Raw genomic sequence first — 26,138 nt, forward strand, 5'->3', positions numbered from 1 at the left:
AAAAGGGCCATCTGAAAAAAGTGTAAAATCCAGAAAGGCAGGACAGGCCATGGAGAACTGGGAGCCTTGTTATGCTGATGGGCGGGATGTAAATTGCCAACAGACACTGGGGAGAAGTGTATGGTGTTTCCTGAAACATCTAAAAAACAAAGCAACAGAGCCTAGGGCACTGCCACTTATGGTCCTATAGCTTAGGGAAATTAAAATCAAAAAGACACAGCCACCCCAAAGTTTGGAACGGCTCTGTTTACAAGAACCTCGTTTACAGTACAAGTTCAACATCGCAGAAAGTGAAAAATGGATAAAGAACTTGTGGTACTTACGTACAATGCAGTATCACTCAGCAATGAATTCTATGTCATCAGGCCCTTAGCAGCATAATGAGTAGATTCAGGTACGATGATTCTAACTGAAATAAGTCACACAGAAAAAGAAACATCATAAGATATCACTAATACACGGAATGTAAAGTTGGCTACACAGGAACTGCATTCCAAAACAGAACAGGGTCTCAAATTTAGAAAACCAACTTATGCTTGCTTAAGGGGAAAGGTGAGTTGGGGTGCTGCATAAAACCAGAGATTGAAATGAGCACAGATAAAGTTCCTTAAGCCAAATATGGAATAGACAAGAGCTACTCCTTGCTCAACGAAATGGACTCAAAACCCCATATTAAACCCCTAAGAATGTACCTGACTAGTAAGTATCTTAAAACCTATGGATTGCTATGTCTCCAAAAGAGAATCAAGCGTGTGTACAGGGGAATAAACGCAGCAGTGATAGGATTGGAGAGGTTCGGTGAGCAAATGAAGACCCTTTGAAGTCATATTGCATGGTACCCATTCCACGGGTTTCAACTACCCAGGTTTTAGGTATTCTTCCTTCAGCTAAAACATGCATGTGGAACCCAGAGTATGATCAACCGTGTGAACGGGAGACGTGTTCAAATATGTCTCAGTTTTCCTCCCCTGGTACTCGGGTGCAACATTCCAGACGCTTTACTAACACTCTCCCCACTTGGAGAGTCAGTCCCTTTAACCTCCTGTTTGGCCCAGTTTGCAATTTCTGCGGAAGATGAACAGGAATAGCGAGAACCAATGAGAGGCTAGCTGGAGGTGTCTGGACGGGCAAATTTAACTCTCATTTCCCACCAGGAAGAGGAATTAACCAAAGGCTCAGCATGCCGGGCCGGAACCAGATTAGGGCCTGAAGCCATCCTGCGGTGTTGCGGCCAGGTCACAAGAAAGCGAGTTGAAGACAGGAGCTCAGGGGCACTGTAATTCACAAACCTGCAGAGTTATAAATGACAGCTATCGTCCAAAAATAGACTGAAGTAAGGCTGCCAAGAGGACTTGAAAGCGGGGCAGAATTGCAGGAAACCGATTTCAGGAGCTAGACTGGAATTGCATTGCAAGCATAGGAAAAGAGGCAGAACGTCCACAATGATGCACTTGGCCAAAAAGGGCGTATGCGTTTTTTCCTGAATATATTCAGGAAAAAACGCATACGCCCTTTTTGGCCAACCAAGCAAGCTTGCAAAGGAAATCTGCACTACAATGAAGTCTCACTTCCCCCCGGTCAAAAGGGCCATCTGAAAAAAGTGTAAAATCCAGAAAGGCAGGACAGGCCATGGAGAACTGGGAGCCTTGTTATGCTGATGGGCGGGATGTAAATTGCCAACAACCACTCGGGAGAAGTGTATGGTGTTTCCTGAAACATCTAAAAAACAAAGCAACAGAACCTAGGGCACTTCCACTTATGGTCCTATAGCTTAGGGAAATTAAAATCAAAAAGACACAGCCACCCCAAAGTTTGGAACGGCTCTGTTTACAAGAACCTCGTTTACAGTACAAGTTCAACATCGCAGAAAGTGAAAAATGGATAAAGAAGTTGTGGTATTTACTTACAAAGCAATATCACTCAGCAATGAAATCTGTGTCATCAGGCCCTTAGCAGCACAATGAGTGGATTCAGGTATGATGATTCTAACTGAAATAAGTCACACAGAAAAAGAAACATCATAAGATATCAGTAATACACGGAATGTAAACTTGGCTACACAGGAACTGAATTACAGAACAGAACAGGGTCTCAAATTTAGAAAACCAACTTATGCTTGCTTAAGGGTAAAGATGAGTTGGGGTGCTGCATAAAACCAGAGATTGAAATGAGCACAGATAAACTTCCTTAAGTCAAATATGGAATAGACAAGAGCTACTCCTTGCTCAACGAAATGGACTCAACACCCCACATTAAACGCCTAAGAATGTACCTAACTAGTAAGTATCGTAAAACCTATGGATTGCTATGTCTCCGAAAGAGAATCAAGCATGTGTACAGGGGCATAAACGCAGCAGTGATAGGATTGGAGAGGTTCGGTGAGCAAATGAAGACCCTTTGAAGTCATATTGCATGGTACCCATTACACGGGTCTTAACTCTCCAGGTTTAAGGTATTCTTCCTTCAGCTAAAACATGCATGTGGAACCTAGAGTATGATCAACCATGTGATCGGGAGACGTGTTCAAATATGTCTCAGTTTTCCTCCCCTGGTACTCGGGTGCAACATTCCAGACGCTTTACTAACACTCTCCCCACTTGGAGAGTCAGCGCCTTTAACCTCCTGTTTGGCCCAGTTTGCAATTTCTGCGCAAGATGAACAGGAATAGCGAGAACCAATGAGAGACTAGCTGGAGGTGTCTGGACGCGCAAATTTAACTCTCATTTCCCACCAGGAAGAGGAAATAACCAAAGGCTCAGCGTGCCGTGCCGGAACCAGATTAGGGCCTGAAGCCATCCTGCGGTGTTGCGGCCAGGTCACAAGAAAGCGAGTTGAAGAAAGGAGCTCAGGGGCACTGTAATTCACAAACCTGCAGAGTTATAAATGACAGCTATCGTCCAAAAATAGACTGAAGTAAGGCTGCCAAGAGGACTTGAAAGCGGGGCAGAATTGCAGGAAACCGATTTCAGGAGGTAGACTGGAATTGCATTGAAAGCATAAGAAAAGAGGCAGAACGTCCACAATGATGCACTTGGCCAAAAAGGGCGTATGCGTTTTTTCCTGAATATATTCAGGAAAAAACGCATACGCCCTTTTTGGCCAACCAAGCAAGCTTGCAAAGGAAATCTGCACTACAATGAAGTCTCACTTCCCCCCGGTCAAAAGGGCCATCTGAAAAAAGTGTAAAATCCAGAAAGGCAGGACAGGCCATGGAGAACTGGGAGCCTTGTTATGGTGATGGGCGGGATGTAAATTGCCAACAACCACTCCGGAGAAGTGTATGGTGTTTCCTGAAACATCTAAAAAACAAAGCAACAGAACCTAGGGCACTTCCACTTATGGTCCTATAGCTTAGGGAAATTAAAATCAAAAAGACACAGCCACCCCAAAGTTTGGAACGGCTCTGTTTACAAGAACCTCGTTTACAGTACAAGTTCAACATCGCAGAATGTGAAAAATGGATAAAGAAGTTGTGGTATTTACTTACAAAGCAATATCATTCAGCAATGAAATCTGTGTCATCAGGCCCTCAGCAGCACAATGAGTAGATTCAGGTATGATGATTCTAACTGAAAAAAGTCACACAGAAAAAGAAACATCATAAGATATCAGTAATACACGGAATGTAAACTTGGCTACACAGGAACTGCATTCCAAAACAGAACAGGGTCTCAAATTTAGAAAACCAATTTATGCTTGCTTAAGGGGAAAGGTGAGTTGGGGTGCTGCATAAAACCAGAGATTGAAATGAGCACAGATAAAGTTCCTTAAGCCAAATATGGAATAGACAAGAGATACTCCTTGCTCAACGAAATGGACTCAAAACCCCATATTAAACCCCTAAGAATGTACCTGACTAGTAAGTATCTTAAAACCTATGGATTGCTATGTCTCCGAAAGAGAATCAAGCATGTGTACAGATGAATAAACGCAGCAGTGATAGGATTGGAGAGGTTCGGTGAGCAAATGAAGACCCTTTGAAGTCATATTGCATGGTACCCATTCCACGGGTCTCAACTCTCCAGGTTTAAGGTATTCTTCCTTCAGCTAAAACATGCATGTGGAACCCAGAGTATGATCAACCATGTGAACGGGAGACGTGTTCAAATATGTCTCAGTTTTCCTCCCCTGGTACTCGGGTGCAACATTCCAGACGCTTTACTAACACTCTCCCGACTTGGAGAGTCAGTCCCTTTAACCTCCTGTTTGGCCCAGTTTGCAATTTCTGCGGAAGATGAACAGGAATAGCGAGAACCAATGAGAGGCTAGCTGGAGGTGTCTGAACGGGCAGAATTGCAGGAAACCGATTTCAGGAGGTAGACTGGAATTGCATTGAAAGCATAGGAAAAGAGGCAGAACGTCCACAATGATGCACTTGGCCAAAAAGGGCGTATGCGTTTTTTCCTGAATATATTCAGGAAAAAACGCATACGCCCTTTTTGGCCAACCAAGCAAGCTTGCAAAGGAACTCTACACTACAATGAAGTCTCACTTCCCCCCGGTCAAAAGGGCCATCTGAAAAAAGTGTAAAATCCAGAAAGGCAGGACAGGCCATGGAGAACTGGGAGCCTTGTTATGCTGATGGGCGGGATGTAAATTGCCAACAGACACTGGGGAGAAGTGTATGGTGTTTCCTGAAACATCTAAAAAACAAAGCAACAGAGCCTAGGGCACTGCCACTTATGGTCCTATAGCTTAGGGAAATTAAAATCAAAAAGACACAGCCACCCCAAAGTTTGGGACGCCTCTGTTTACAAGAACCTCGTTTACAGTACAAGTTCAACATCGCAGAAAGTGAAAAATGGATAAAGAAGTTGTGGTATTTACTTACAAAGCAATATCACTCAGCAATGAAATCTATGTCATCAGGCCCTTAGCATCACAATGAGTGGATTCAGGTATGATGATTCTAACTGAAATAAGTCACACAGAAAAAGAAACATCATAAGATATCAGTAATACACGGAATGTAAACTTGGCTACACAGGAACTGAATTACAGAACAGAACAGGGTCTCAAATTTAGAAAACTAACTTATGCTTGCTTAAGGGTAAAGGTGAGTTGGGGTGCTGCATAAAACCAGAGATTGAAATGAGCACAGATAAAGTTCCTTAAGTCAAATATGGAATAGACAAGAGCTACTCCTTGCTCAACGAAATGGACTCAACACCGCATATTAAACGCCTAAGAATGTACCTGACTAGTAAGTATCTTAAAACCTATGGATTGCTATGTCTCCGAAAGAGAATCAAGCATGTGTACAGGGGCATAAACACAGCAGTGATAGGATTGGAGAGGTTCGGTGAGCAAATGAAGACCCTTTGAAGTCATATTGCATGGTACCCATTACACGGGTCTTAACTCTCCAGGTTTAAGGTATTCTTCCTTCAGCTAAAACATGCATGTGGAACCCAAGTATGATCAACCATGTGAACGGGAGACGTGTTCAAATATGTCTCAGTTTTCCTCCCCTGGTACTCGGGTGCAACATTCCAGACGCTTTACTAACACTCTCCCCACTTGGAGAGTCAGTGCCTTTAACCTCCTGTTTGGCCCAGTTTGCAATTTCTGCGGAAGATGAACAGGAATAGCGAGAACCAATGAGAGGCTAGCTGGAGGTGTCTGGACGGGCAAATTTAACTCTCATTGCCCACCAGGAAGAGGAAATAACCAAAGGCTCAGCGTGCCGTACCGGAACCAGATTAGGGCCTGAAGCCATCCTGCGGTGTTGCGGCCAGCTCAAAAGAAAGCGAGTTGAAGAAAGGAGCTCAGGGGCACTGTAATTCACAAACCTGCAGAGTTATAAATGACAGCTATCGTCCAAAAATAGACTGAAGTAAGGCTGCCAAGAGGACTTGAAAGCGGGGCAGAATTGCAGGAAACCGATTTCAGGAGGTAGACTGGAATTGCATTGAAAGCATAGGAAAAGAGGCAGAACGTCCACAATGATGCACTTGGCCAAAAAGGGCGTATGCGTTTTTTCCTGAATATATTCAGGAAAAAACGCATACGCCCTTTTTGGCCAACCAAGCAAGCTTGCAAAGGAAATCTGCACTACAACGAAGTCTCACTTCCCCCCGGTCAAAAGGGCCATCTGAAAAAAGTGTAAAATCCAGAAAGGCAGGACAGGCCATGGAGAACTGGGAGCCTTGTTATGCTGATGGGCGGGATGTAAATTGCCAACAACCACTCGGGAGAAGTGTATGGTGTTTCCTGAAACATCTAAAAAACAAAGCAACAGAACCTAGGGCACTTCCACTTATGGTCCTATAGCTTAGGGAAATTAAAATCAAAAAGACACAGCCACCCCAAAGTTTGGAACGGCTCTGTTTACAAGAACCTCGTTTACAGTACAAGTTCAACATCGCAGAAAGTGAAAAATGGATAAAGAAGTTGTGGTATTTACTTACAAAGCAATATCACTCAGCAATGAAATCTGTGTCATCAGGCCCTTAGCAGCACAATGAGTGGATTCAGGTATGATGATTCTAACTGAAGTAAGTCACACAGAAAAAGAAACATCATAAGATATCAGTAATACACGGAATGTAAACTTGGCTACACAGGAACTGAATTACAGAACAGAACAGGGTCTCAAATTTAGAAAACCAACTTATGCTTGCTTAAGGGTAAAGGTGAGTTGGGGTGCTGCATAAAACCAGAGATTGAAATGAGCACAGATAAAGTTCCTTAAGTCAAATATGGAATAGACAAGAGCTACTCCTTGCTCAACGAAATGGACTCAACACCGCATATTAAACGCCTAAGAATGTACCTGACTAGTAAGTATCTTAAAACCTATGGATTGCTATGTCTCCGAAAGAGAATCAAGCATGTGTACAGGGGCATAAACGCAGCAGTGATAGGATTGCAGAGGTTCGGTGAGCAAATGAAGACCCTTTGAAGTCATATTACATGGTACCCATTACACGGGTCTCAACTCTCCAGGTTTAAGGTATTCTTCCTTCAGCTAAAACATGCATGTGGAACCCAAGTATGATCAACCATGTGAACGGGAGACGTGTTCAAATATGTCTCAGTTTTCCTGCCCTGGTACTCGGGTGCAACATTCCAGACGCTTTACTAACACTCTCCCCACTTGGAGAGTCAGCGCCTTTAACCTCCTGTTTGGCCCAGTTTGCAATTTCTGCAGAAGATGAACAGGAATAGCGAGAACCAATGAGAGACTAGCTGGAGGTGTCTGGACGGGCAAATTTAACTCTCATTTCCCACCAGGAAGAGGAATTAACCAAAGGCTCAGCATGCCGGGCCGGAACCAGATTAGGGCCTGAAGCCATCCTGCGGTGTTGCGGCCAGCTCAAAAGAAAGCGAGTTGAAGAAAGGAGCTCAGGGGCACTGTAATTCACAAACCTGCAGAGTTATAAATGACAGCTATCGTCCAAAAATAGACTGAAGTAAGGCTGCCTAGAGGACTTGAATGCGGGGCAGAATTGCAGGAAACCGATTTCAGGAGGTAGACTGGAATTGCATTGAAAGCATAGGAAAAGAGGCAGAACGTCCACAATGATGCACTTGGCCAAAAAGGGCGTATGCGTTTTTTCCTGAATATATTCAGGAAAAAACGCATACGCCCTTTTTGGCCAACCAAGCAAGCTTGCAAAGGAAATCTGCACTACAATGAAGTCTCACTTCCCCCCGGTCAAAAGGGCCATCTGAAAAAAGTGTAAAATCCAGAAAGGCAGGACAGGCCATGGAGAACTGGGAGCCTTGTTATGCTGATGGGCGGGATGTAAATTGCCAACAACCACTCGGGAGAAGTGTATGGTGTTTCCTGAAACATCTAAAAAACAAAGCAACAGAGCCTAGGGCACTTCCACTTATGGTCCTATAGCTTAGGGAAATTAAAATCAAAAAGACACAGCCACCCCAAAGTTTGGAACGTCTCTGTTTACAAGAACCTCGATTACAGTACAAGTTCAACATCGCAGAAAGTGAAAAATGGATAAAAAAGTTGTGGTATTTACTTACAAAGCAATATCACTCAGCAATGAAATCTGTGTCATCAGGCCCTTAGCAGCACAATGAGTGGATTCAGGTATGATGATTCTAACTGAAATAAGTCACACAGAAAAAGAAACATCATAAGATATCACTAATACACGGAATGTAAACTTGGCTACACAGGAACTGAATTACAGAGCAGAACAGGGTCTCAAATTTAGAAAACCAACTTATGCTTGCTTAAGGGTAAAGGTGAGTTGGGGTGCTGCATAAAACCAGAGATTGAAATGAGCACAGATAAAGTTCCTTAAGCCAAATATGGAATAGACAAGAGCTACTCCTTGCTCAACGAAATGGACTCAACACCGCATATTAAACGCCTAAGAATGTACCTGACAAGTAAGTATCTTACAACCTATAGATTGCTATGTCTCCGAAAGAGAATCAAGCATGTGTACAGGGGCATAAACGCAGCAGTGATAGAATTGGAGAGGTACGGTGAGCAAATGAAGACCCTTTGAAGTCATATTGCATGGTACCCATTACACGGGTCTCAACTCTCCAGGTTTAAGGTATTCTTCCTTCAGCTAAAACATGCATGTGGAACCCAAGTATGATCAACCATGTGAACGGGAGACGTGTTCAAATATGTCTCAGTTTTCCTCCCCTGGTACTCGGGTGCAACATTCCAGACGCTTTACTAACACTCTCCCCACTTGGAGAGTCAGCGCCTTTAACCTCCTGTTTGGCCCAGTTTGCAATTTCTGCGGAAGATGAACAGGAATAGCGAGAACCAATGAGAGGCTAGCTGGAGGTGTCTGGACGGGCAAATTTAACTCTCATTTCCCACCAGGAAGAGGAATTAACCAAAGGCTGAGCGTGCCATACCAGAACCAGATTAGGGCCTGAAGCCATCCTGCGGTGTTGCGGCCAGCTCAAAAGAAAGCGAGTTGAAGAAAGGAGCTCAGGGGCACTGTAATTCACAAACCTGCAGAGTTATAAATGACAGCTATCGTCCAAAAATAGACTGAAGTAAGGCTGCCAAGAGGACTTGAAAGCGGGGCAGAATTGCAGGAAACCGATTTCAGGAGCTAGACTGGAATTGCATTGCAAGCATAGGAAAAGAGGTAGAACGTCCACAATGATGCACTTGGCCAAAAAGGGCGTATGCGTTTTTTCCTGAATATATTCAGGAAAAAACGCATACGCCCTTTTTGGCCAACCAAGCAAGCTTGCAAAGGAAATCTGCACTACAATGAAGTCTCACTTCCCCCCGGTCAAAAGGGCCATCTGAAAAAAGTGTAAAATCCAGAAAGGCAGGACAGGCCATGGAGAACTGGGAGCCTTGTTATGCTGATGGGCGGGATGTAAATTGCCAACAACCACTCGGGAGAAGTGTATGGTGTTTCCTGAAACATCTAAAAAACAAAGCAACAGAACCTAGGGCACTTCCACTTATGGTCCTATAGCTTAGGGAAATTAAAATCAAAAAGACACAGCCACCCCAAAGTTTGGAACGGCTCTGTTTACAAGAACCTCGTTTACAGTACAAGTTCAACATCGCAGAAAGTGAAAAATGGATAAAGAAGTTGTGGTATTTACTTACAAAGCAATATCACTCAGCAATGAAATCTGTGTCATCAGGCCCTTAGCAGCACAATGAGTGGATTCAGGTATGATGATTCTAACTGAAGTAAGTCACACAGAAAAAGAAACATCATAAGATATCAGTAATACACGGAATGTAAACTTGGCTACACAGGAACTGAATTACAGAACAGAACAGGGTCTCAAATTTAGAAAACCAACTTATGCTTGCTTAAGGGTAAAGGTGAGTTGGGGTGCTGCATAAAACCAGAGATTGAAATGAGCACAGATAAAGTTCCTTAAGCCAAATATGGAATAGACAAGAGCTACTCCTTGCTCAACGAAATGGACTCAACACCCCATATTAAACGCCTAAGAATGTACCTGACTAGTAAGTATCTTAAAACCTATGGATTGCTATGTCTCCGAAAGAGAATCAAGCATGTGTACAGGGGCATAAACGCAGCAGTGATAGGATTGGAGAGGTTCGGTGAGCAGAAGAAGACCCTTTGAAGTCATATTGCATGGTACCCATTCCACGGGTTTCAACTACCCAGGTTTAAGGTATTCTTCCTTCAGCTAAAACATGCATGTGGAACCTAGAGTATGATCAACCATGTGATCGGGAGACGTGTTCAAATATGTCTCAGTTTTCCTCCCCTGGTACTCGGGTGCAACATTCCAGACGCTTTACTAACACTCTCCCCACTTGGAGAGTCAGTCCCTTTAACCTCCTGTTTGGCCCAGTTTGCAATTTCTGCGGAAGATGAACAGGAATAGCGAGAACCAATGAGAGGCTAGCTGGAGGTGTCTGGACGGGCAAATTTAACTCTCATTTCCCACCAGGAAGAGGAATTAACCAAAGGCTCAGCATGCTGGCCCGGAACCAGATTAGGGTCTGAAGCCATCCTGCGGTGTTGCGGCCAGCTCAAAAGAAAGCGAGTTGAAGAAAGGAGCTCAGGGGCACTGTAATTCACAAACCTGCAGAGTTATAAATGACAGCTATCGTCCAAAAATAGACTGAAGTAAGGCTGCCAAGAGGACTTGAAAGCGGGGCAGAATGGCAGGAAACCGATTTCAGGAGGTAGACTGGAATTGCATTGAAAGCATAGGAAAAGAGGCAGAAAGTCCACAATGATGCACTTGGCCAAAAAGGGCGTATGCGTTTTTTCCTGAATATATTCAGGAAAAAACGCATACGCCCTTTTTGGCCAACCAAGCAAGCTTGCAAAGGAAATCTGCACTACAATGAAGTCTCACTTCCCCCCGGTCAAAAGGGCCATCTGAAAAAAGTGTAAAATCCAGAAAGGCAACAGGCCATTGAGAACTGGGAGCCTTGTTATGCTGATGGGCGGAATGTAAATTGCCAACAGACACTTGGGAGAAGTGTATGGTGTTTCCTGAAACATCTAAAAAACAAAGCAACAGAGCCTAGGGCACTTCCACTTATGGTCCTATAGCTTAGGGAAATTAAAATCAAAAAGACACAGCCACCCCAAAGTTTGGAACGTCTCTGTTTACAAGAACCTCGATTACAGTACAAGTTCAACATCGCAGAAAGTGAAAAATGGATAAAAAAGTTGTGGTATTTACTTACAAAGCAATATCACTCAGCAATTAAATCTGTGTCATCAGGCCCTTAGCAGCACAATGAGTGGATTCAGGTATGATGATTCTAACTGAAATAAGTCACACAGAAAAAGAAACATCATAAGATATCAGTAATACACGGAATGTAAACTTGGCTACACAGGAACTGAATTACAGAACAGAACAGGGTCTCAAATTTAGAAAACCAACTTATGCTTGCTTAAGGGTAAAGGTGAGTTGGGGTGCTGCATAAAACCAGAGATTGAAATGAGCACAGATAAAGTTCCTTAAGCCAAATATGGAATAGACAAGAGCTACTCCTTGCTCAACGAAATGGACTCAACACCCCATATTAAACGCCTAAGAATGTACCTGACTAGTAAGTATCTTAAAACCTATGGATTGCTATGTCTCCGAAAGAGAATCAAGCATGTGTACAGGGGCATAAACGCAGCAGTGATAGGATTGGAGAGGTACGGTGAGCAAATGAAGACCCTTTGAAGTCATATTGCATGATACCCATTACACGGGTCTCAACTCTCCAGGTTTAAGGTATTCTTCCTTCAGCTAAAACATGCATGTGGAACCCAAGTATGATCAACCATGTGAACGGGAGATGTGTTCAAATATGTCTCAGTTTTCCTCCCCTGGTACTCGGGTGCAACATTCCAGACGCTTTACTAACACTCTCCCCACTTGGAGAGTCAGCGCCTTTAACCTCCTGTTTGGCCCAGTTTGCAATTTCTGCGGAAGATGAACAGGAATAGCGAGAACCAATGAGAGGCTAGCTGGAGGTGTCTGGACGGGCAAATTTAACTCTCATTTCCCACCAGGAAGAGGAATTAACCAAAGGCTGAGCGTGCCATACCAGAACCAGATTAGGGCCTGAAGCCATCCTGCGGTGTTGCGGCCAGCTCAAAAGAAAGCGAGTTGAAGAAAGGAGCTCAGGGGCACTGTAATTCACAAACCTGCAGAGTTATAAATGACAGCTATCGTCCAAAAATAGACTGAAGTAAGGCTGCCAAGAGGACTTGAAAGCGGGGCAGAATTGCAGGAAACCGATTTCAGGAGCTAGACTGGAATTGCATTGCAAGCATAGGAAAAGAGGTAGAACGTCCACAATGATGCACTTGGCCAAAAAGGGCGTATGCGTTTTTTCCTGAATATATTCAGGAAAAAACGCATACGCCCTTTTTGGCCAACCAAGCAAGCTTGCAAAGGAAATCTGCACTACAATGAAGTCTCACTTCCCCCCGGTCAAAAGGGCCATCTGAAAAAAGTGTAAAATCCAGAAAGGCAGGACAGGCCATGGAGAACTGGGAGCCTTGTTATGCTGATGGGCGGGATGTAAATTGCCAACAGACACTCGGGAGAAGTGTATGGTGTTTCCTGAAACATCTAAAAAACAAAGCAACAGAACCTAGGGCACTTCCACTTATGGTCCTATAGCTTAGGGAAATTAAAATCAAAAAGACACAGCCACCCCAAAGTTTGGAACGGCTCTGTTTACAAGAACCTCGTTTACAGTACAAGTTCAACATCGCAGAAAGTGAAAAATGGATAAAGAAGTTGTGGTATTTACTTACAAAGCAATATCACTCAGCAATGAAATCTGTGTCATCAGGCCCTTAGCAGCACAATGAGTGGATTCAGGTATGATGATTCTAACTGAAGTAAGTCACACAGAAAAAGAAACATCATAAGATATCAGTAATACACGGAATGTAAACTTGGCTACACAGGAACTGAATTACAGAACAGAACAGGGTCTCAAATTTAGAAAACCAACTTATGCTTGCTTAAGGGTAAAGGTGAGTTGGGGTGCTGCATAAAACCAGAGATTGAAATGAGCACAGATAAAGTTCCTTAAGTCAAATATGGAATAGACAAGAGCTACTCCTTGCTCAACGAAATGGACTCAACACCGCATATTAAACGCCTAAGAATGTACCTGACTAGTAAGTATCGTAAAACCTATGGATTGCTATGTCTCCGAAAGAGAATCAAGCATGTGTGCAGAGGCATAAACGCAGCACTGATAGGATTGGAGAGGTTCGGTGAGCAAATGAAGACCCTTTGAAGTCATATTGCATGGTACCCATTACACGGGTCTCAACTCTCCAAGTTTAAGGTATTCTTCCTTCAGCTAAAACATGCATGTGGAACCCAAGTATGATCAACCATGTGAACGGGAGACGTGTTCAAATATGTCTCAGTTTTCCTCCCCTGGTACTCGGGTGCAACATTCCAGACGCTTTACTAACACTCTCCCCACTTGGAGAGTCAGCGCCTTTAACCTCCTGTTTGGCCCAGTTTGCAATTTCTGCGGAAGATGAACAGGAATAGCGAGAACCAATGAGAGGCTAGCTGGAGGTGTCTGGACGGGCAAATTTAACTCTCATTTCCCACCAGGAAGAGGAAACAACCAAAGGCTCAGCGTGCCGTACCGGAACCAGATTAGGGCCTGAAGCCATCCTGCGGTGTTGCGGCCAGCTCAAAAGAAAGCGAGTTGAAGAAAGGAGCTCAGGGGCACTGTAATTCACAAACCTGCAGAGTTATAAATGACAGCTATCGTCCAAAAATAGACTGAAGTAAGGCTGCCAAGAGGACTTGAAAGCGGGGCAGAATTGCAGGAAACCGATTTCAGGAGGTAGACTGGAATTGCATTGAAAGCATAGGAAAAGAGGCAGAACGTCCACAATGATGCACTTGGCCAAAAAGGGCGTATGCGTTTTTTCCTGAATATATTCAGGAAAAAACGCATACGCCCTTTTTGGCCAACCAAGCAAGCTTGCAAAGGAAATCTGCACTACAATGAAGTCTCACTTCCCCCCGGTCAAAAGGGCCATCTGAAAAAAGTGTAAAATCCAGAAAGGCAGGACAGGCCATGGAGAACTGGGAGCCTTGTTATGCTGATGGGCGGGATGTAAATTGCCAACAACCACTCGGGAGAAGTGTATGGTGTTTCCTGAAACATCTAAAAAACAAAGCAACAGAACCTAGGGCACTTCCACTTATGGTCCTATAGCTTAGGGAAATTAAAATCAAAAAGACACAGCCACCCCAAAGTTTGGAACGGCTCTGTTTACAAGAACCTCGTTTACAGTACAAGTTCAACATCGCAGAAAGTGAAAAATGGATAAAAAAGTTGTGGTATTTACTTACAAAGCAATATCACTCAGCAATGAAATCTATGTCATCAGGCCCGTAGCAGCATAATGAGTGGATTCAGGTATGATGATTCTAACTGAAATAAGTCACACAGAAAAAGAAACATCATAAGATATCAGTAATACACGGAATGTAAACTTGGCTACACAGGAACTGAATTACAGAACAGAACAGGGTCTCAAATTTAGAAAACCAACTTATGCTTGCTTAAGGGTAAAGGTGAGTTGGGGTGCTGCATAAAACCAGAGATTGAAATGAGCACAGATAAAGTTCCTTAAGCCAAATATGGAATAGACAAGAGCTACTCCTTGCTCAACGAAATGGACTCAACACCGCATATTAAACGCCTAAGAATGTACCTGACAAGTAAGTATCTTACAACCTATAGATTGCTATGTCTCCGAAAGAGAATCAAGCATGTGTACAGGGGCATAAACGCAGCAGTGATAGGATTGGAGAGGTACGGTGAGCAAATGAAGACCCTTTGAAGTCATATTGCATGGTACCCATTACACGGGTCTCAACTCTCCAGGTTTAAGGTATTCTTCCTTCAGCTAAAACATGCATGTGGAACCCAAGTATGATCAACCATGTGAACGGGAGACGTGTTCAAATAAGTCTCAGTTTTCCTCCCCTGGTACTCAGGTGCAACATTCCAGACGCTTTACTAACACTCTCCCCACTTGGAGAGTCAGCGCCTTTAACCTCCTGTTTGGCCCAGTTTGCAATTTCTGCGCAAGATGAACAGGAATAGCGAGAACCAATGAGAGACTAGCTGGAGGTGTCTGGACCGGCAAATTTAACTCTCATTTCCCACCAGGAAGAGGAAATAACCAAAGGCTCAGCGTGCCATGCCGGAACCAGATTAGGGCCTGAAGCCATCCTGCGGTGTTGCGGCCAGGTCACAAGAAAGCGAGTTGAAGAAAGGAGCTCAGGGGCACTGTAATTCACAAACCTGCAGAGTTATAAATGACAGCTATCGTCCAAAAATAGACTGAAGTAAGGCTGCCAAGAAGACTTGAAAGCGGGGCAGAATTGCAGGAAACCGATTTCAGGAGGTAGACTGGAATTGCATTGAAAGCATAGGAAAAGAGGCAGAACGTCCACAATGATGCACTTGGCCAAAAAGGGCGTATGCGTTTTTTCCTGAATATATTCAGGAAAAAACGCATACGCCCTTTTTGGCCAACCAAGCAAGCTTGCAAAGGAAATCTGCACTACAGTGAAGTCTCACTTCCCCCCGGTCAAAAGGGCCATCTGAAAAAAGTGTAAAATCCAGAAAGGCAAGACAGGCCATGGAGAACTGGGAGCCTTGTTATGCTGATGGGCGGGATGTAAATTGCCAACAACCACTCGGGAGAAGTGTATGGTGTTTCCTGAAACATCTAAAAAACAAAGCACCATAGCCTAGGGCACTTCCACTTATGGTCCTATACCTTAGGGAAATTAAAATCAAAAAGACACAGCCACCCCAAAGTTTGGGACGCCACCGTTTACAAGAACCTCGTTTACCGTACAAGTTCAATATCACAGAAAGTGAAAAATGGATAAAGAACTTGTGGTACTTACGTACAATGCAGTATCACTCAGCAGTGAAATCTGTGTCATCAGGCCCGTAGCAGCATAATGAGTGGATTCAGGTACGATGATTCTAACTGAAATAAGTCACACAGAAAAAGAAACATCATAAGATATCACTAATACACGGAATGTAAACTTGGCTACACAGGAACTGCATTCCAAAACAGAACAGGGTCTCAAATTTAGAAAACCAACATATGCTTGCTTAAGGGTAAAGGTGAGTTGGGGTGCTGCATAAAACCAGAGATTGAAATGAGCACAGATAAAGTTCCTTAAGCCAAATATGGAATAGACAAGAGCTACTCCTTGCTCAACGAAATGGACTCAACACCCCATATTAAACGCCTAAGAATGTACCTGACTAGTAAGTATCTTAAAACCTATGGATTGCTATGTCTCCAAAAGATAATCAAGCGTGTGTACAGGGGCATAAACGCAGCAGTGATAGGATTGGAGAGGTTCGGTGAGCAAATGAAGACCCTTTGAAGTCATATTGCATGGTACCCATTCCACGGGTTTCAACTACCCAGGTTTAAGGTATTCTTCCTTCAGCTAAAACATGCATTTGGAACCTAGAGTATGATCAACCATGTGATCGGGAGACGTGTTCAAATATGTCTCAGTTTTCCTCCCCTGGTACTCGGGTTAAACATTCCAGATGCTTTACTAACACTCTCCCGACTTGGAGAGTCAGTCCCTTTAACCTCCTGTTTGGCCCAGTTTGCAATTTCTGCGGAAGATGAACAGGAATAGCGAGAACAAATGAGAGGCTAGCTGGAGGTGTCTGGACGGGCAAATTTAACTCTCATTTCCCACCAGGAAGAGGAATTAACCAAAGGCTCAGCGTGCCGTGCCGGAACCAGATTAGGGCCTGAAGCCATCCTGCGGTGTTGCGGCCAGCTCAAAAGAAAACGAGTTGAAAAAAGGAGCTCAGGGGCACTGTAATTCACAAACCTGCAGAGTTATAAATGACAGCTATCGTCCAAAAATAGACTGAAGTAAGGCTGCCAAGAGGACTTGAAAACGGGGCAGAATTGCAGGAAACCGATTTCAGGAGGTAGACTGCAATTGCATTGAAAGCATAGGAAAAGAGGCAGAACGTCCACAATGATGCACTTGGCCAAAAAGGGCGTATGCGTTTTTTCCTGAATATATTCAGGAAAAAACGCATACGCCCTTTTTGGCCAACCAAGCAAGCTTGCAAAGGAAATCTGCACTACAATGAAGTCTCACTTCCCCCCGGTCAAAAGGGCCATCTGAAAAAAGTGTAAAATCCAGAAAGGCAGGACAGGCCATGGAGAACTGGGAGCCTTGTTATGCTGATGGGCGGGATGTAAATTGCCAACAGACACTCGGGAGAAGTGTATGGTGTTTCCTGAAACATCGAAAAAACAAAGCAACAGAGCCTAGGGCACTTCCACTTATGGTCCTATAGCTTAGGGAAATTAAAATCAAAAAGACACAGCCACCCCAAAGTTTGGGACGCCTCTGTTTACAAGAACCTCGTTTACAGTACAAGTTCAACATCGCAGAAAGTGAAAAATGGATAAAGAAGTTGTGGTATTTACTTACAAAGCAATATCACTCAGCAATGAAATCTGTGTCATCAGGCCCTCAGCAGCACAAGGAGTGGATTCAGGTATGATGATTCTAACTGAAATAAGTCACACAGAAAAAGAAACATCATAAGATATCAGTAATACACGGAATGTAAACTTGGCTACACAGGAACTGAATTACAGAACAGAACAGGGTCTCAAATTTAGAAAACCAACTTATTCATACTTAAGGGTAAAGGTGAGATGGGGTGCTGCATAAAACCAGAGATTGAAATGAGCACAGATAAAGTTCCTTAAGCCAAATATGGAATAGACAAGAGCTACTCCTTGCTCAACGAAATGGACTCAACACCGCATATTAAACGCCTAAGAATGTACCTGACTAGTAAGTATCTTAAAACCTATGGATTGCTATGTCTCCGAAAGAGAATCAAGCATGTGTACAGGGGCATAAACGCAGCAGTGATAGGATTGGAGAAGTTCGGTGAGCAAATGAAGACCCTTTGAAGTCATATTGCATGGTACCCATTCCACGGGTTTCAACTACCCAGGTTTAAGGTATTCTTCCTTCAGCTAAAACATGCATGTGGAACCTAGAGTATGATCAACCATGTGATCGGGAGACGTGTTCAAATATGTCTCAGTTTTCCTCCCCTGGTACTCGGGTGCAACATTCCAGACGCTTTACTAACACTCTCCCCACTTGGAGAGTCAGTCCCTTTAACCTCCTGTTTGGCCCAGTTTGCAATTTCTGCGGAAGATGAACAGGAATAGCGAGAACCAATGAGAGGCTAGCTGGAGGTGTCTGAACGGGCAAATTTAACTCTCATTTCCCACCAGGAAGAGGAATTAACCAAAGGCTCAGCATGCCGGGCCGGAACCAGATTAGGGCCTGAAGCCATCCTGCGGTGTTGCGGCCAGGTCACAAGAAAGCGAGTTGAAGAAAGGAGCTCAGGGGCACTGTAATTCACAAACCTGCAGAGTTATAAATGACAGCTATCGTCCAAAAATAGACTGAAGTAAGGCTGCCAAGAGGACTTGAAAGCGGGGCAGAATTGCAGGAAACTGATTTCAGGAGGTAGACTGGAATTGCATTGAAAGCATAGGAAAAGAGGCAGAACGTCCACAATGATGCACTTGGCCAAAAAGGGCGTATGCGTTTTTTCCTGAATATATTCAGGAAAAAACGCATACGCCCTTTTTGGCCAACCAAGCAAGCTTGCAAAGGAAATCTACACTACAATGAAGTCTCACTTCCCCCCGGTCAAAAGGGCCATCTGAAAAAAGTGTAAAATCCAGAAAGGCAGGACAGGCCATGGAGAACTGGGAGCCTTGTTATGGTGATGGGCGGGATGTAAATTGCCAACAACCACTCGGGAGAAGTGTATGGTGTTTCCTGAAACATCTAAAAAACAAAGCAACAGAACCTAGGGCACTTCCACTTATGGTCCTATAGCTTAGGGAAATTAAAATGAAAAAGACACAGCCACCCCAAAGTTTGGAACGGCTCTGTTTACAAGAACCTCGTTTACAGTACAAGTTCAACATCGCAGAAAGTGAAAAATGGATAAAGAAGTTGTGGTATTTACTTACAAAGCAATATCACTCAGCAATGAAATCTGTGTCATCAGGCCCTTAGCAGCACAATGACTGGATTCAGGTATGATGATTCTAACTGAAATAAGTCACACAGAAAAAGAAACATCATAAGATATCAGTAATACACGGAATGTAAACATGACTACACAGGAACTGAATTACAGAACAGAACAGTGTCTCAAATTTAGAAAACCAACTTATTCTTGTTTAAGGGTAAAGGTGAGTTGGGGTGCTGCATAAAACCAGAGATTGAAATGAGCACAGATAAAGTTCCTTAAGCCAAATATGGAATAGACAAGAGCTACTCCTTGCTCAGCGAAATGGACTCAACACCCCATATTAAATGCCTAAGAATGTACCTGACTAGTAAGTATCTTAAAACCTATGGATTGCTATGTCTCCGAAAGAGAATCAAGCATGTGTACAGGGGCATAAACGCAGCAGTGATAGGATTGGAGAGGTTCGGTGAGCAAATGAAGACCCTTTGAAGTCATATTGCATGGTACCCATTCCACGGGTTTCAACTACCCAGGTTTAAGGTATTCTTCCTTCAGCTAAAACATGCATGTGGAACCTAGAGTATGATCAACCATGTGATCGGGAGACGTGTTCAAATATGTCTCAGTTTTCCTCCCCTGGTACTCGGGTGCAACATTCCAGACGCTTTACTAACACTCTCCCCACTTGGAGAGTCAGTCCCTTTAACCTCCTGTTTGGCCCAGTTTGCAATTTCTGCGGAAGATGAACAGGAATAGCGAGAACCAATGAGAGGCTAGCTGGAGGTGTCTGGACGGGCAAATTTAACTCTCATTTCCCACCAGGAAGAGGAATTAAACAAAGGCTCAGCATGCCGGGCCGGAACCAGATTAGGGCCTGAAGACATCCTGCGGTGTTGCGGCCACGTCACAAGAAAGCGAGTTGAAGAAAGGAGCTCAGGGGCACTGTAATTCACAAACCTGCAGAGTTATAAATGACAGCTATCGTCCAAAAATAGACTGAAGTAAGGCTGCCAAGAGGACTTGAAAGCGGGGCAGAATTGCAGGAAACCGATTTCAGGAGGTAGACTGGAATTGCATTGAAAGCATAGGAAAAGAGGCAGAACGTCCACAATGATGCACTTGGCCAAAAAGGGCGTATGCGTCTTTTCCTGAATATATTCAGGAAAAAACACATATGCCCTTTTTGGCCAACCAAGCAAGCTTGCAAAGGAAATCTGCACTACAATGAAGTCTCACTTCCCCCCGGTCAAAAGGGCCATCTGAAAAAAGTGTAAAATCCAGAAAGGCAGGACAGGCCATGGAGAACTGGGAGCCTTGTTATGCTGATGGGTGGGATGTAAATTGCCAACAACCACTCGGGAGAAGTGTATGGTGTTTCCTGAAACATCTAAAAAACAAAGCAACAGAGCCTAGGGCACTTCCACTTATGGTCCTATAGCTTAGGGAAATTAAAATCAAAAAGACACAGCCACCCCAAAGTTTGGGACGCCTCCGTTTACAAGAACCTCGTTTACCGTACAAGTTCAATATCACAGAAAGTGAAAAATGGATAAACAACTTGTGGTACTTAAGTACAATGCAGTATCACTCAGCAATGAAATCTATGTCATCAGGCCCGTAGCAGCATAATGAGTGGATTCAGGTACGATGATTCTAACTGAAATAAGTCACACAGAAAAAGAAACATCATAAGATATCAGTAATACACGGAATGTAAACTTGGCTACACAGGAACTGAATTACAGAACAGAACAGGGTCTCAAATTTAGAAAACCAACTTATGCTTGCTTAAGGGTAAAGGTGAGTTGGGGTGCTGCATAAAACCAGAGATTGAAATGAGCACAGATAAAGTTCCTTAAGTCAAATATGGAATAGACAAGAGCTACTCCTTGCTCAACGAAATGGACTCAACACCGCATATTAAACGCCTAAGAATGTACCTGACTAGTAAGTATCTTAAAACCTATGGATTGCTATGTCTCCGAAAGAGAATCAAGCATGTGTACAGGGGCATAAACGCAGCAGTGATAGGATTGGAGAGGTTCGGTGAGCAAATGAAGACCCTTTGAAGTCATATTGCATGGTACCCATTCCACGGGTCTCAACTCTCCAGGTTTAAGGTATTCTTCCTTCAGCTAAAACATGCATGTGGAACCCAAGTATGATCAACCATGTGAATGGGAGACGTGTTCAAATATGTCTCAGTTTTCCTCCCCTGGTACTCGGGTGCAACATTCCAGACGCTTTACTAACACTCTCCCCACTTGGAGAGTCAGCGCCTTTAACCTCCTGTTTGGCCCAGTTTGCAATTTCTGCGGAAGATGAACAGGAATAGCGAGAACCAATGAGAGGCTAGCTGGAGGTGTCTGGACGGGCAAATTTAACTCTCATTTCCCACCAGGAAGAGGAAATAACCAAAGGCTCAACGTGCCGTACCGGAACCAGATTAGGGCCTGAAGCCATCCTGCGGTGTTGCGGCCAGCTCAAAAGAAAGCGAGTTGAAGAAAGGAGCTCAGGGGCACTGTAATTCACAAACCTGCAGAGTTATAAATGACAGCTGTCGTCCAAAAATAGACTGAAGTAAGGCTGCCAAGAGGACTTGAAAGCGGGGCAGAATTGCAGGAAACCGATTTCAGGAGGTAGACTGGAATTGCACTGAAAGCATAGGAAAAGAGGCAGAACGTCCACAATGATGCACTTGGCCAAAAAGGGCGTATGCGTTTTTTCCTGAATATATTCAGGAAAAAACGCATACGCCCTTTTTGGCCAACCAAGCAAGCTTGTAAAGGAAATCTGCACTACAATGAAGTCTCACTTCCCCCCAGTCAAAAGGGCCATCTGAAAAAAGTGTAAAATCCAGAAAGGCAGGACAGGCCATGGAGAACTTGGAGCCTTGTTATGCTGATGGGCGGGATGTAAATTGCCAACAACCACTCGGGAGAAGTGTATGGTGTTTCCTGAAACATCTAAAAAACAAAGCAACAGAACCTAGGGCACTTCCACTTATGGTCCTATAGCTTAGGGAAATTAAAATCAAAAAGACACAGCCACCCCAAAGTTTGGAACGGCTCTGTTTACAAGAACCTCGTTTACAGTACAAGTTCAACATCGCAGAAAGTGAAAAATGGATAAAGAAGTTGTGGTATTTACTTACAAAACAATATCACTCAGCAATGAAATCTGTGTCATCAGGCCCTTAGCAGCACAATGAGTGGATTCAGGTATGATGATTCTAACTGAAGTAAGTCACACAGAAAAAGAAACATCATAAGATATCAGTAATACACGGAATGTAAACTTGGCTACACAGGAACTGAATTACAGAACAGAACAGGGTCTCAAATTTAGAAAACCAACTTATGCTTGCTTAAGGGTAAAGGTGAGTTGGGGTGCTGCATAAAACCAGAGATTGAAATGAGCACAGATAAAGTTCCTTAAGTCAAATATGGAATAGACAAGAGCTACTCCTTGCTCAACGAAATAGACTCAACACCGCATATTAAACGCCTAAGAATGTACCTGACTAGTAAGTATCTTAAAACCTATGGATTGCTATGTCTCCGAAAGAGAATCAAGCATGTGTACAGGGGCATAAACGCAGCAGTGATAGGATTGGAGAGGTTCGGTGAGCAAATGAAGACCCTTTGAAATCATATTGCATGGTACCCATTACACGGGTCTCAACTCTCCAGGTTTAAGGTATTCTTCCTTCAGCTAAAACATGCATGTGGAACCCAAGTATGATCAACCATGTGAATGGGAGACGTGTTCAAATATGTCTCAGTTTTCCTCCCCTGGTACTCGGGTGCAACATTCCAGACGCTTTACTAACACTCTCCCCACTTGGAGAGTCAGCGCCTTTAACCTCCTGTTTGGCCCAGTTTGCAATTTCTGCGGAAGATGAACAGGAATAGCGAGAACCAATGAGAGGCTAGCTGGAGGTGTCTGGACGGGCAAATTTAACTCTCATTTCCCACCAGGAAGAGGAAATAACCAAAGGCTCAGCGTGCCGGACCGGAACCAGATTAGGGCCTGAAGCCATCCTGCGGTGTTGCGGCCAGCTCAAAAGAAAGCGAGTTGAAGAAAGGAGCTCAGGGGCACTGTAATTCACAAACCTGCAGAGTTATAAATGACAGCTATCGTCCAAAAATAGACTGAAGTAAGGCTGCCAAGAGGACTTGAAAGCGGGGCAGAATTGCAGGAAACCGATTTCAGGAGGTAGACTGGAATTGCATTGAAAGCATAGGAAAAGAGGCAGAACGTCCACAATGATGCACTTGGCCAAAAAGTGCGTATGCGTTTTTTCCTGAATATATTCAGGAAAAAACGCATACGCCCTTTTTGGCCAACCAAGCAAGCTTGCAAAGGAAATCTGCACTACAATGAAGTCTCACTTCCCCCTGGTCATAAGGGCCATCTGAAAAAAGTGTAAAATCCAGAAAGGCAGGAAAGGCCATGGAGAACTGGGAGCCTTGTTATGCTGATGGGCGGGATGTAAATTGCCAACAGACACTCGGGAGAAGTGTATGGTGTTTCCTGAAACATCTAAAAAACAAAGCAACAGAGCCTAGGGCACTGCCACTTATGGTCCTATAGCTTAGGGAAATTAAAATCAAAAAGACACAGCCACCCCAAAGTTTGGGACGCCTCCGTTTACAAGAACCTCGTTTACCGTACAAGTTCAATATCACAGAAAGTGAAAAATGGATAAAGAACTTGTGGTACTTACGTACAATGCAGTATCACTCAGCAATGAAATCTATGTCATCAGGCCCGTAGCAGCATAATGAGTGGATTCAGGTACGATGATTCTAACTGAAATAAGTCACACAGAAAAAGAAACATCATAAGATATCAGTAATACACGGAATGTAAACTTGGCTACACAGGAACTGCATTCCAAAACAGAACAGGGTCTCAAATTTAGAAAACCAACTTATGCTTGCTTAAGGGTAAAGGTGAGTTGGGGTGCTGCATAAAACCAGAGATTGAAATGAGCACAGATAAAGTTCCTTAAGCCAAATATGGAATAGACAAGAGCTACTCCTTGCTCAACGAAATGGACTCAACACCGCATATTAAACACCTAAGTATGTACCTGACTAGTAAGTATCTTAAAACCTATGGATTGCTATGTCTCCGAAAGAGAATCAAGCATGTGTACAGGGGCATAAACGCAGCAGTGATAGGATTGGAGAGGTTCAGTGAGCAAATGAAGACCCTTTGAAGTCATATTGCATGGTAACCATTCCACGGGTCTCAACTCTCCAGTTTTAAGGTATTCTTCCTTCAGCTAAAACATGCATGTGGAACCTAGAGTATGATCAACCATGTGATCGGGAGACGTGTTCAAATATGTCTCAGTTTTCCTCCCCTGGTACTCGGGTGCAACATTCCAGACGCTTTACTAACACTCTCCCCACTTGGAGAGTCAGTCCCTTTAACCTCCTGTTTGGCCCAGTTTGCAATTTCTGCGGAAGATGAACAGGAATAGCGAGAACCAATGAGAGGCTAGCTGGAGGTGTCTGGACGGGCAAATTTAACTCTCATTTCCCACCAGGAAGAGGAAATAACCAAAGGCTCAGCGTGCCGTACCGGAACCAGATTAGGGCCTGAAGCCATCCTGCGGTGTTGCGGCCAGCTCAAAAGAAAGCGAGTTGAAGAAAGGAGCTCAGGGGCACTGTAATTCACAAACCTGCAGAGTTATAAATGACAGCTATCGTCCAAAAATAGACTGAAGTAAGGCTGCCAAGAGGACTTGAAAGCGGGGCAGAATTGCAGGAAACCGATTTCAGGAGGTAGACTGGAATTGCATTGAAAGCATAGGAAAAGAGGCAGAACGTCCACAATGATGCACTTGGCCAAAAAGGGCGTATGAGTTTTTTCCTGAATATATTCAGGAAAAAACGCATACGCCCTTTTTGGCCAACCAAGCAAGCTTGCAAAGGAAATCTGCACTACAATGAAGTCTCACTTCCCCCCGGTCAAAAGGGCCATCTGAAAAAAGTGTAAAATCCAGAAAGGCAGGACAGGCCATGGAGAACTGGGAGCCTTGTTATGCTGATGGGCGGGATGTAAATTGCCAACAACCACTCGGGAGAAGTGTATGGTGTTTCCTGAAACATCTAAAAAACAAAGCAACAGAACCTAGGGCACTTCCACTTATGGTCCTATAGCTTAGGGAAATTAAAATCAAAAAGACACAGCCACCCCAAAGTTTGGGATGCCTCTGTTTACAAGAACCTCATTTACAGTACAAGTTCAACATCACAGAAAGTGAAAAATGGATAAAGAACTGGTGGTACTTACGTACAATGCAGTATCACTCAGCAATTAAATCTATGTCATCAGGCCCGTAGCAGCATAATGAGTGGATTCAGGTACGATGATTCTAACTGAAATAAGTCACACAGAAAAAGAAACATCATAAGATATCACTAATACACGGAATGTAAACTTGGCTACACAGGAACTGCATTCCAAAACAGAACAGGGTCTCAAATTTAGAAAACCAACTTATGCTTGCTTAAGGGTAAAGGTGAGTTGGGGTGCTGCATAAAACCAGAGATTGAAATGAGCACAGATAAAGTTCCTTAAGCCAAATATGGAATAGACAAGAGCTACTCCTTGCTCAACGAAATGGACTCAACACCCCATATTAAACGCCTAAGAATGTACCTGACTAGTAAGTATCTTAAAACCTATGGATTGCTATGTCTCCGAAAGAGAATTAAGCATGTGTACAGGGGCATAAACGCAGCAGTGATAGGATTGGAGAGGTTCGGTGAGCAAATGAAGACCCTTTGAAGTCATATTGCATGGTACCCATTCCACGGGTCTCAACTCTCCATGTTTAAGGTATTCTTCCTTCAGCTAAAACATGCATGTGGAACCCAGAGTATGATCAACCATGTGAATGGGAGACGTGTTCAAATATGTCTCAGTTTTCCTCCCCTGGTACTCGGGTGCAACATTCCAGACGCTTTACTAACACTCTCCCCACTTGGAGAGTCAGTCCCTTTAACCTCCTGTTTGGCCCAGTTTGCAATTTCTGCGGAAGATGAACAGGAATAGCGAGAACCAATGAGAG

At 43.8% G+C, this 26,138-nt stretch overlaps 1 long non-coding RNA gene across 10 annotated transcripts in view; it reads right to left on the reverse strand.

Annotated features, from left to right (window-relative positions):
- The window catches only part of LOC307185420, a 1,105,689-nt gene that overhangs the window by 380,057 nt on the left and 699,494 nt on the right, over nucleotides 1-26,138 (reverse strand). For 8 of the 10 annotated variants that reach the window (XR_013828056.1, XR_013828057.1, XR_013828059.1 and 5 more), the window contains one exon: nucleotides 20,616-20,705. This is a non-coding gene — a long non-coding RNA (uncharacterized lncRNA). Of the gene's footprint in view, nucleotides 1-20,615; nucleotides 20,706-22,202; nucleotides 22,238-26,138 lie in introns of those variants that run through there. The other 2 variants (XR_013828065.1, XR_013828058.1) reach the window with 2 other exon arrangements.

This window comes from Stenella coeruleoalba, assembly GCF_951394435.1.
Source record: "Stenella coeruleoalba genome assembly, chromosome: 4".
Classification (NCBI taxonomy): domain Eukaryota; kingdom Metazoa; phylum Chordata; class Mammalia; order Artiodactyla; family Delphinidae; genus Stenella; species Stenella coeruleoalba.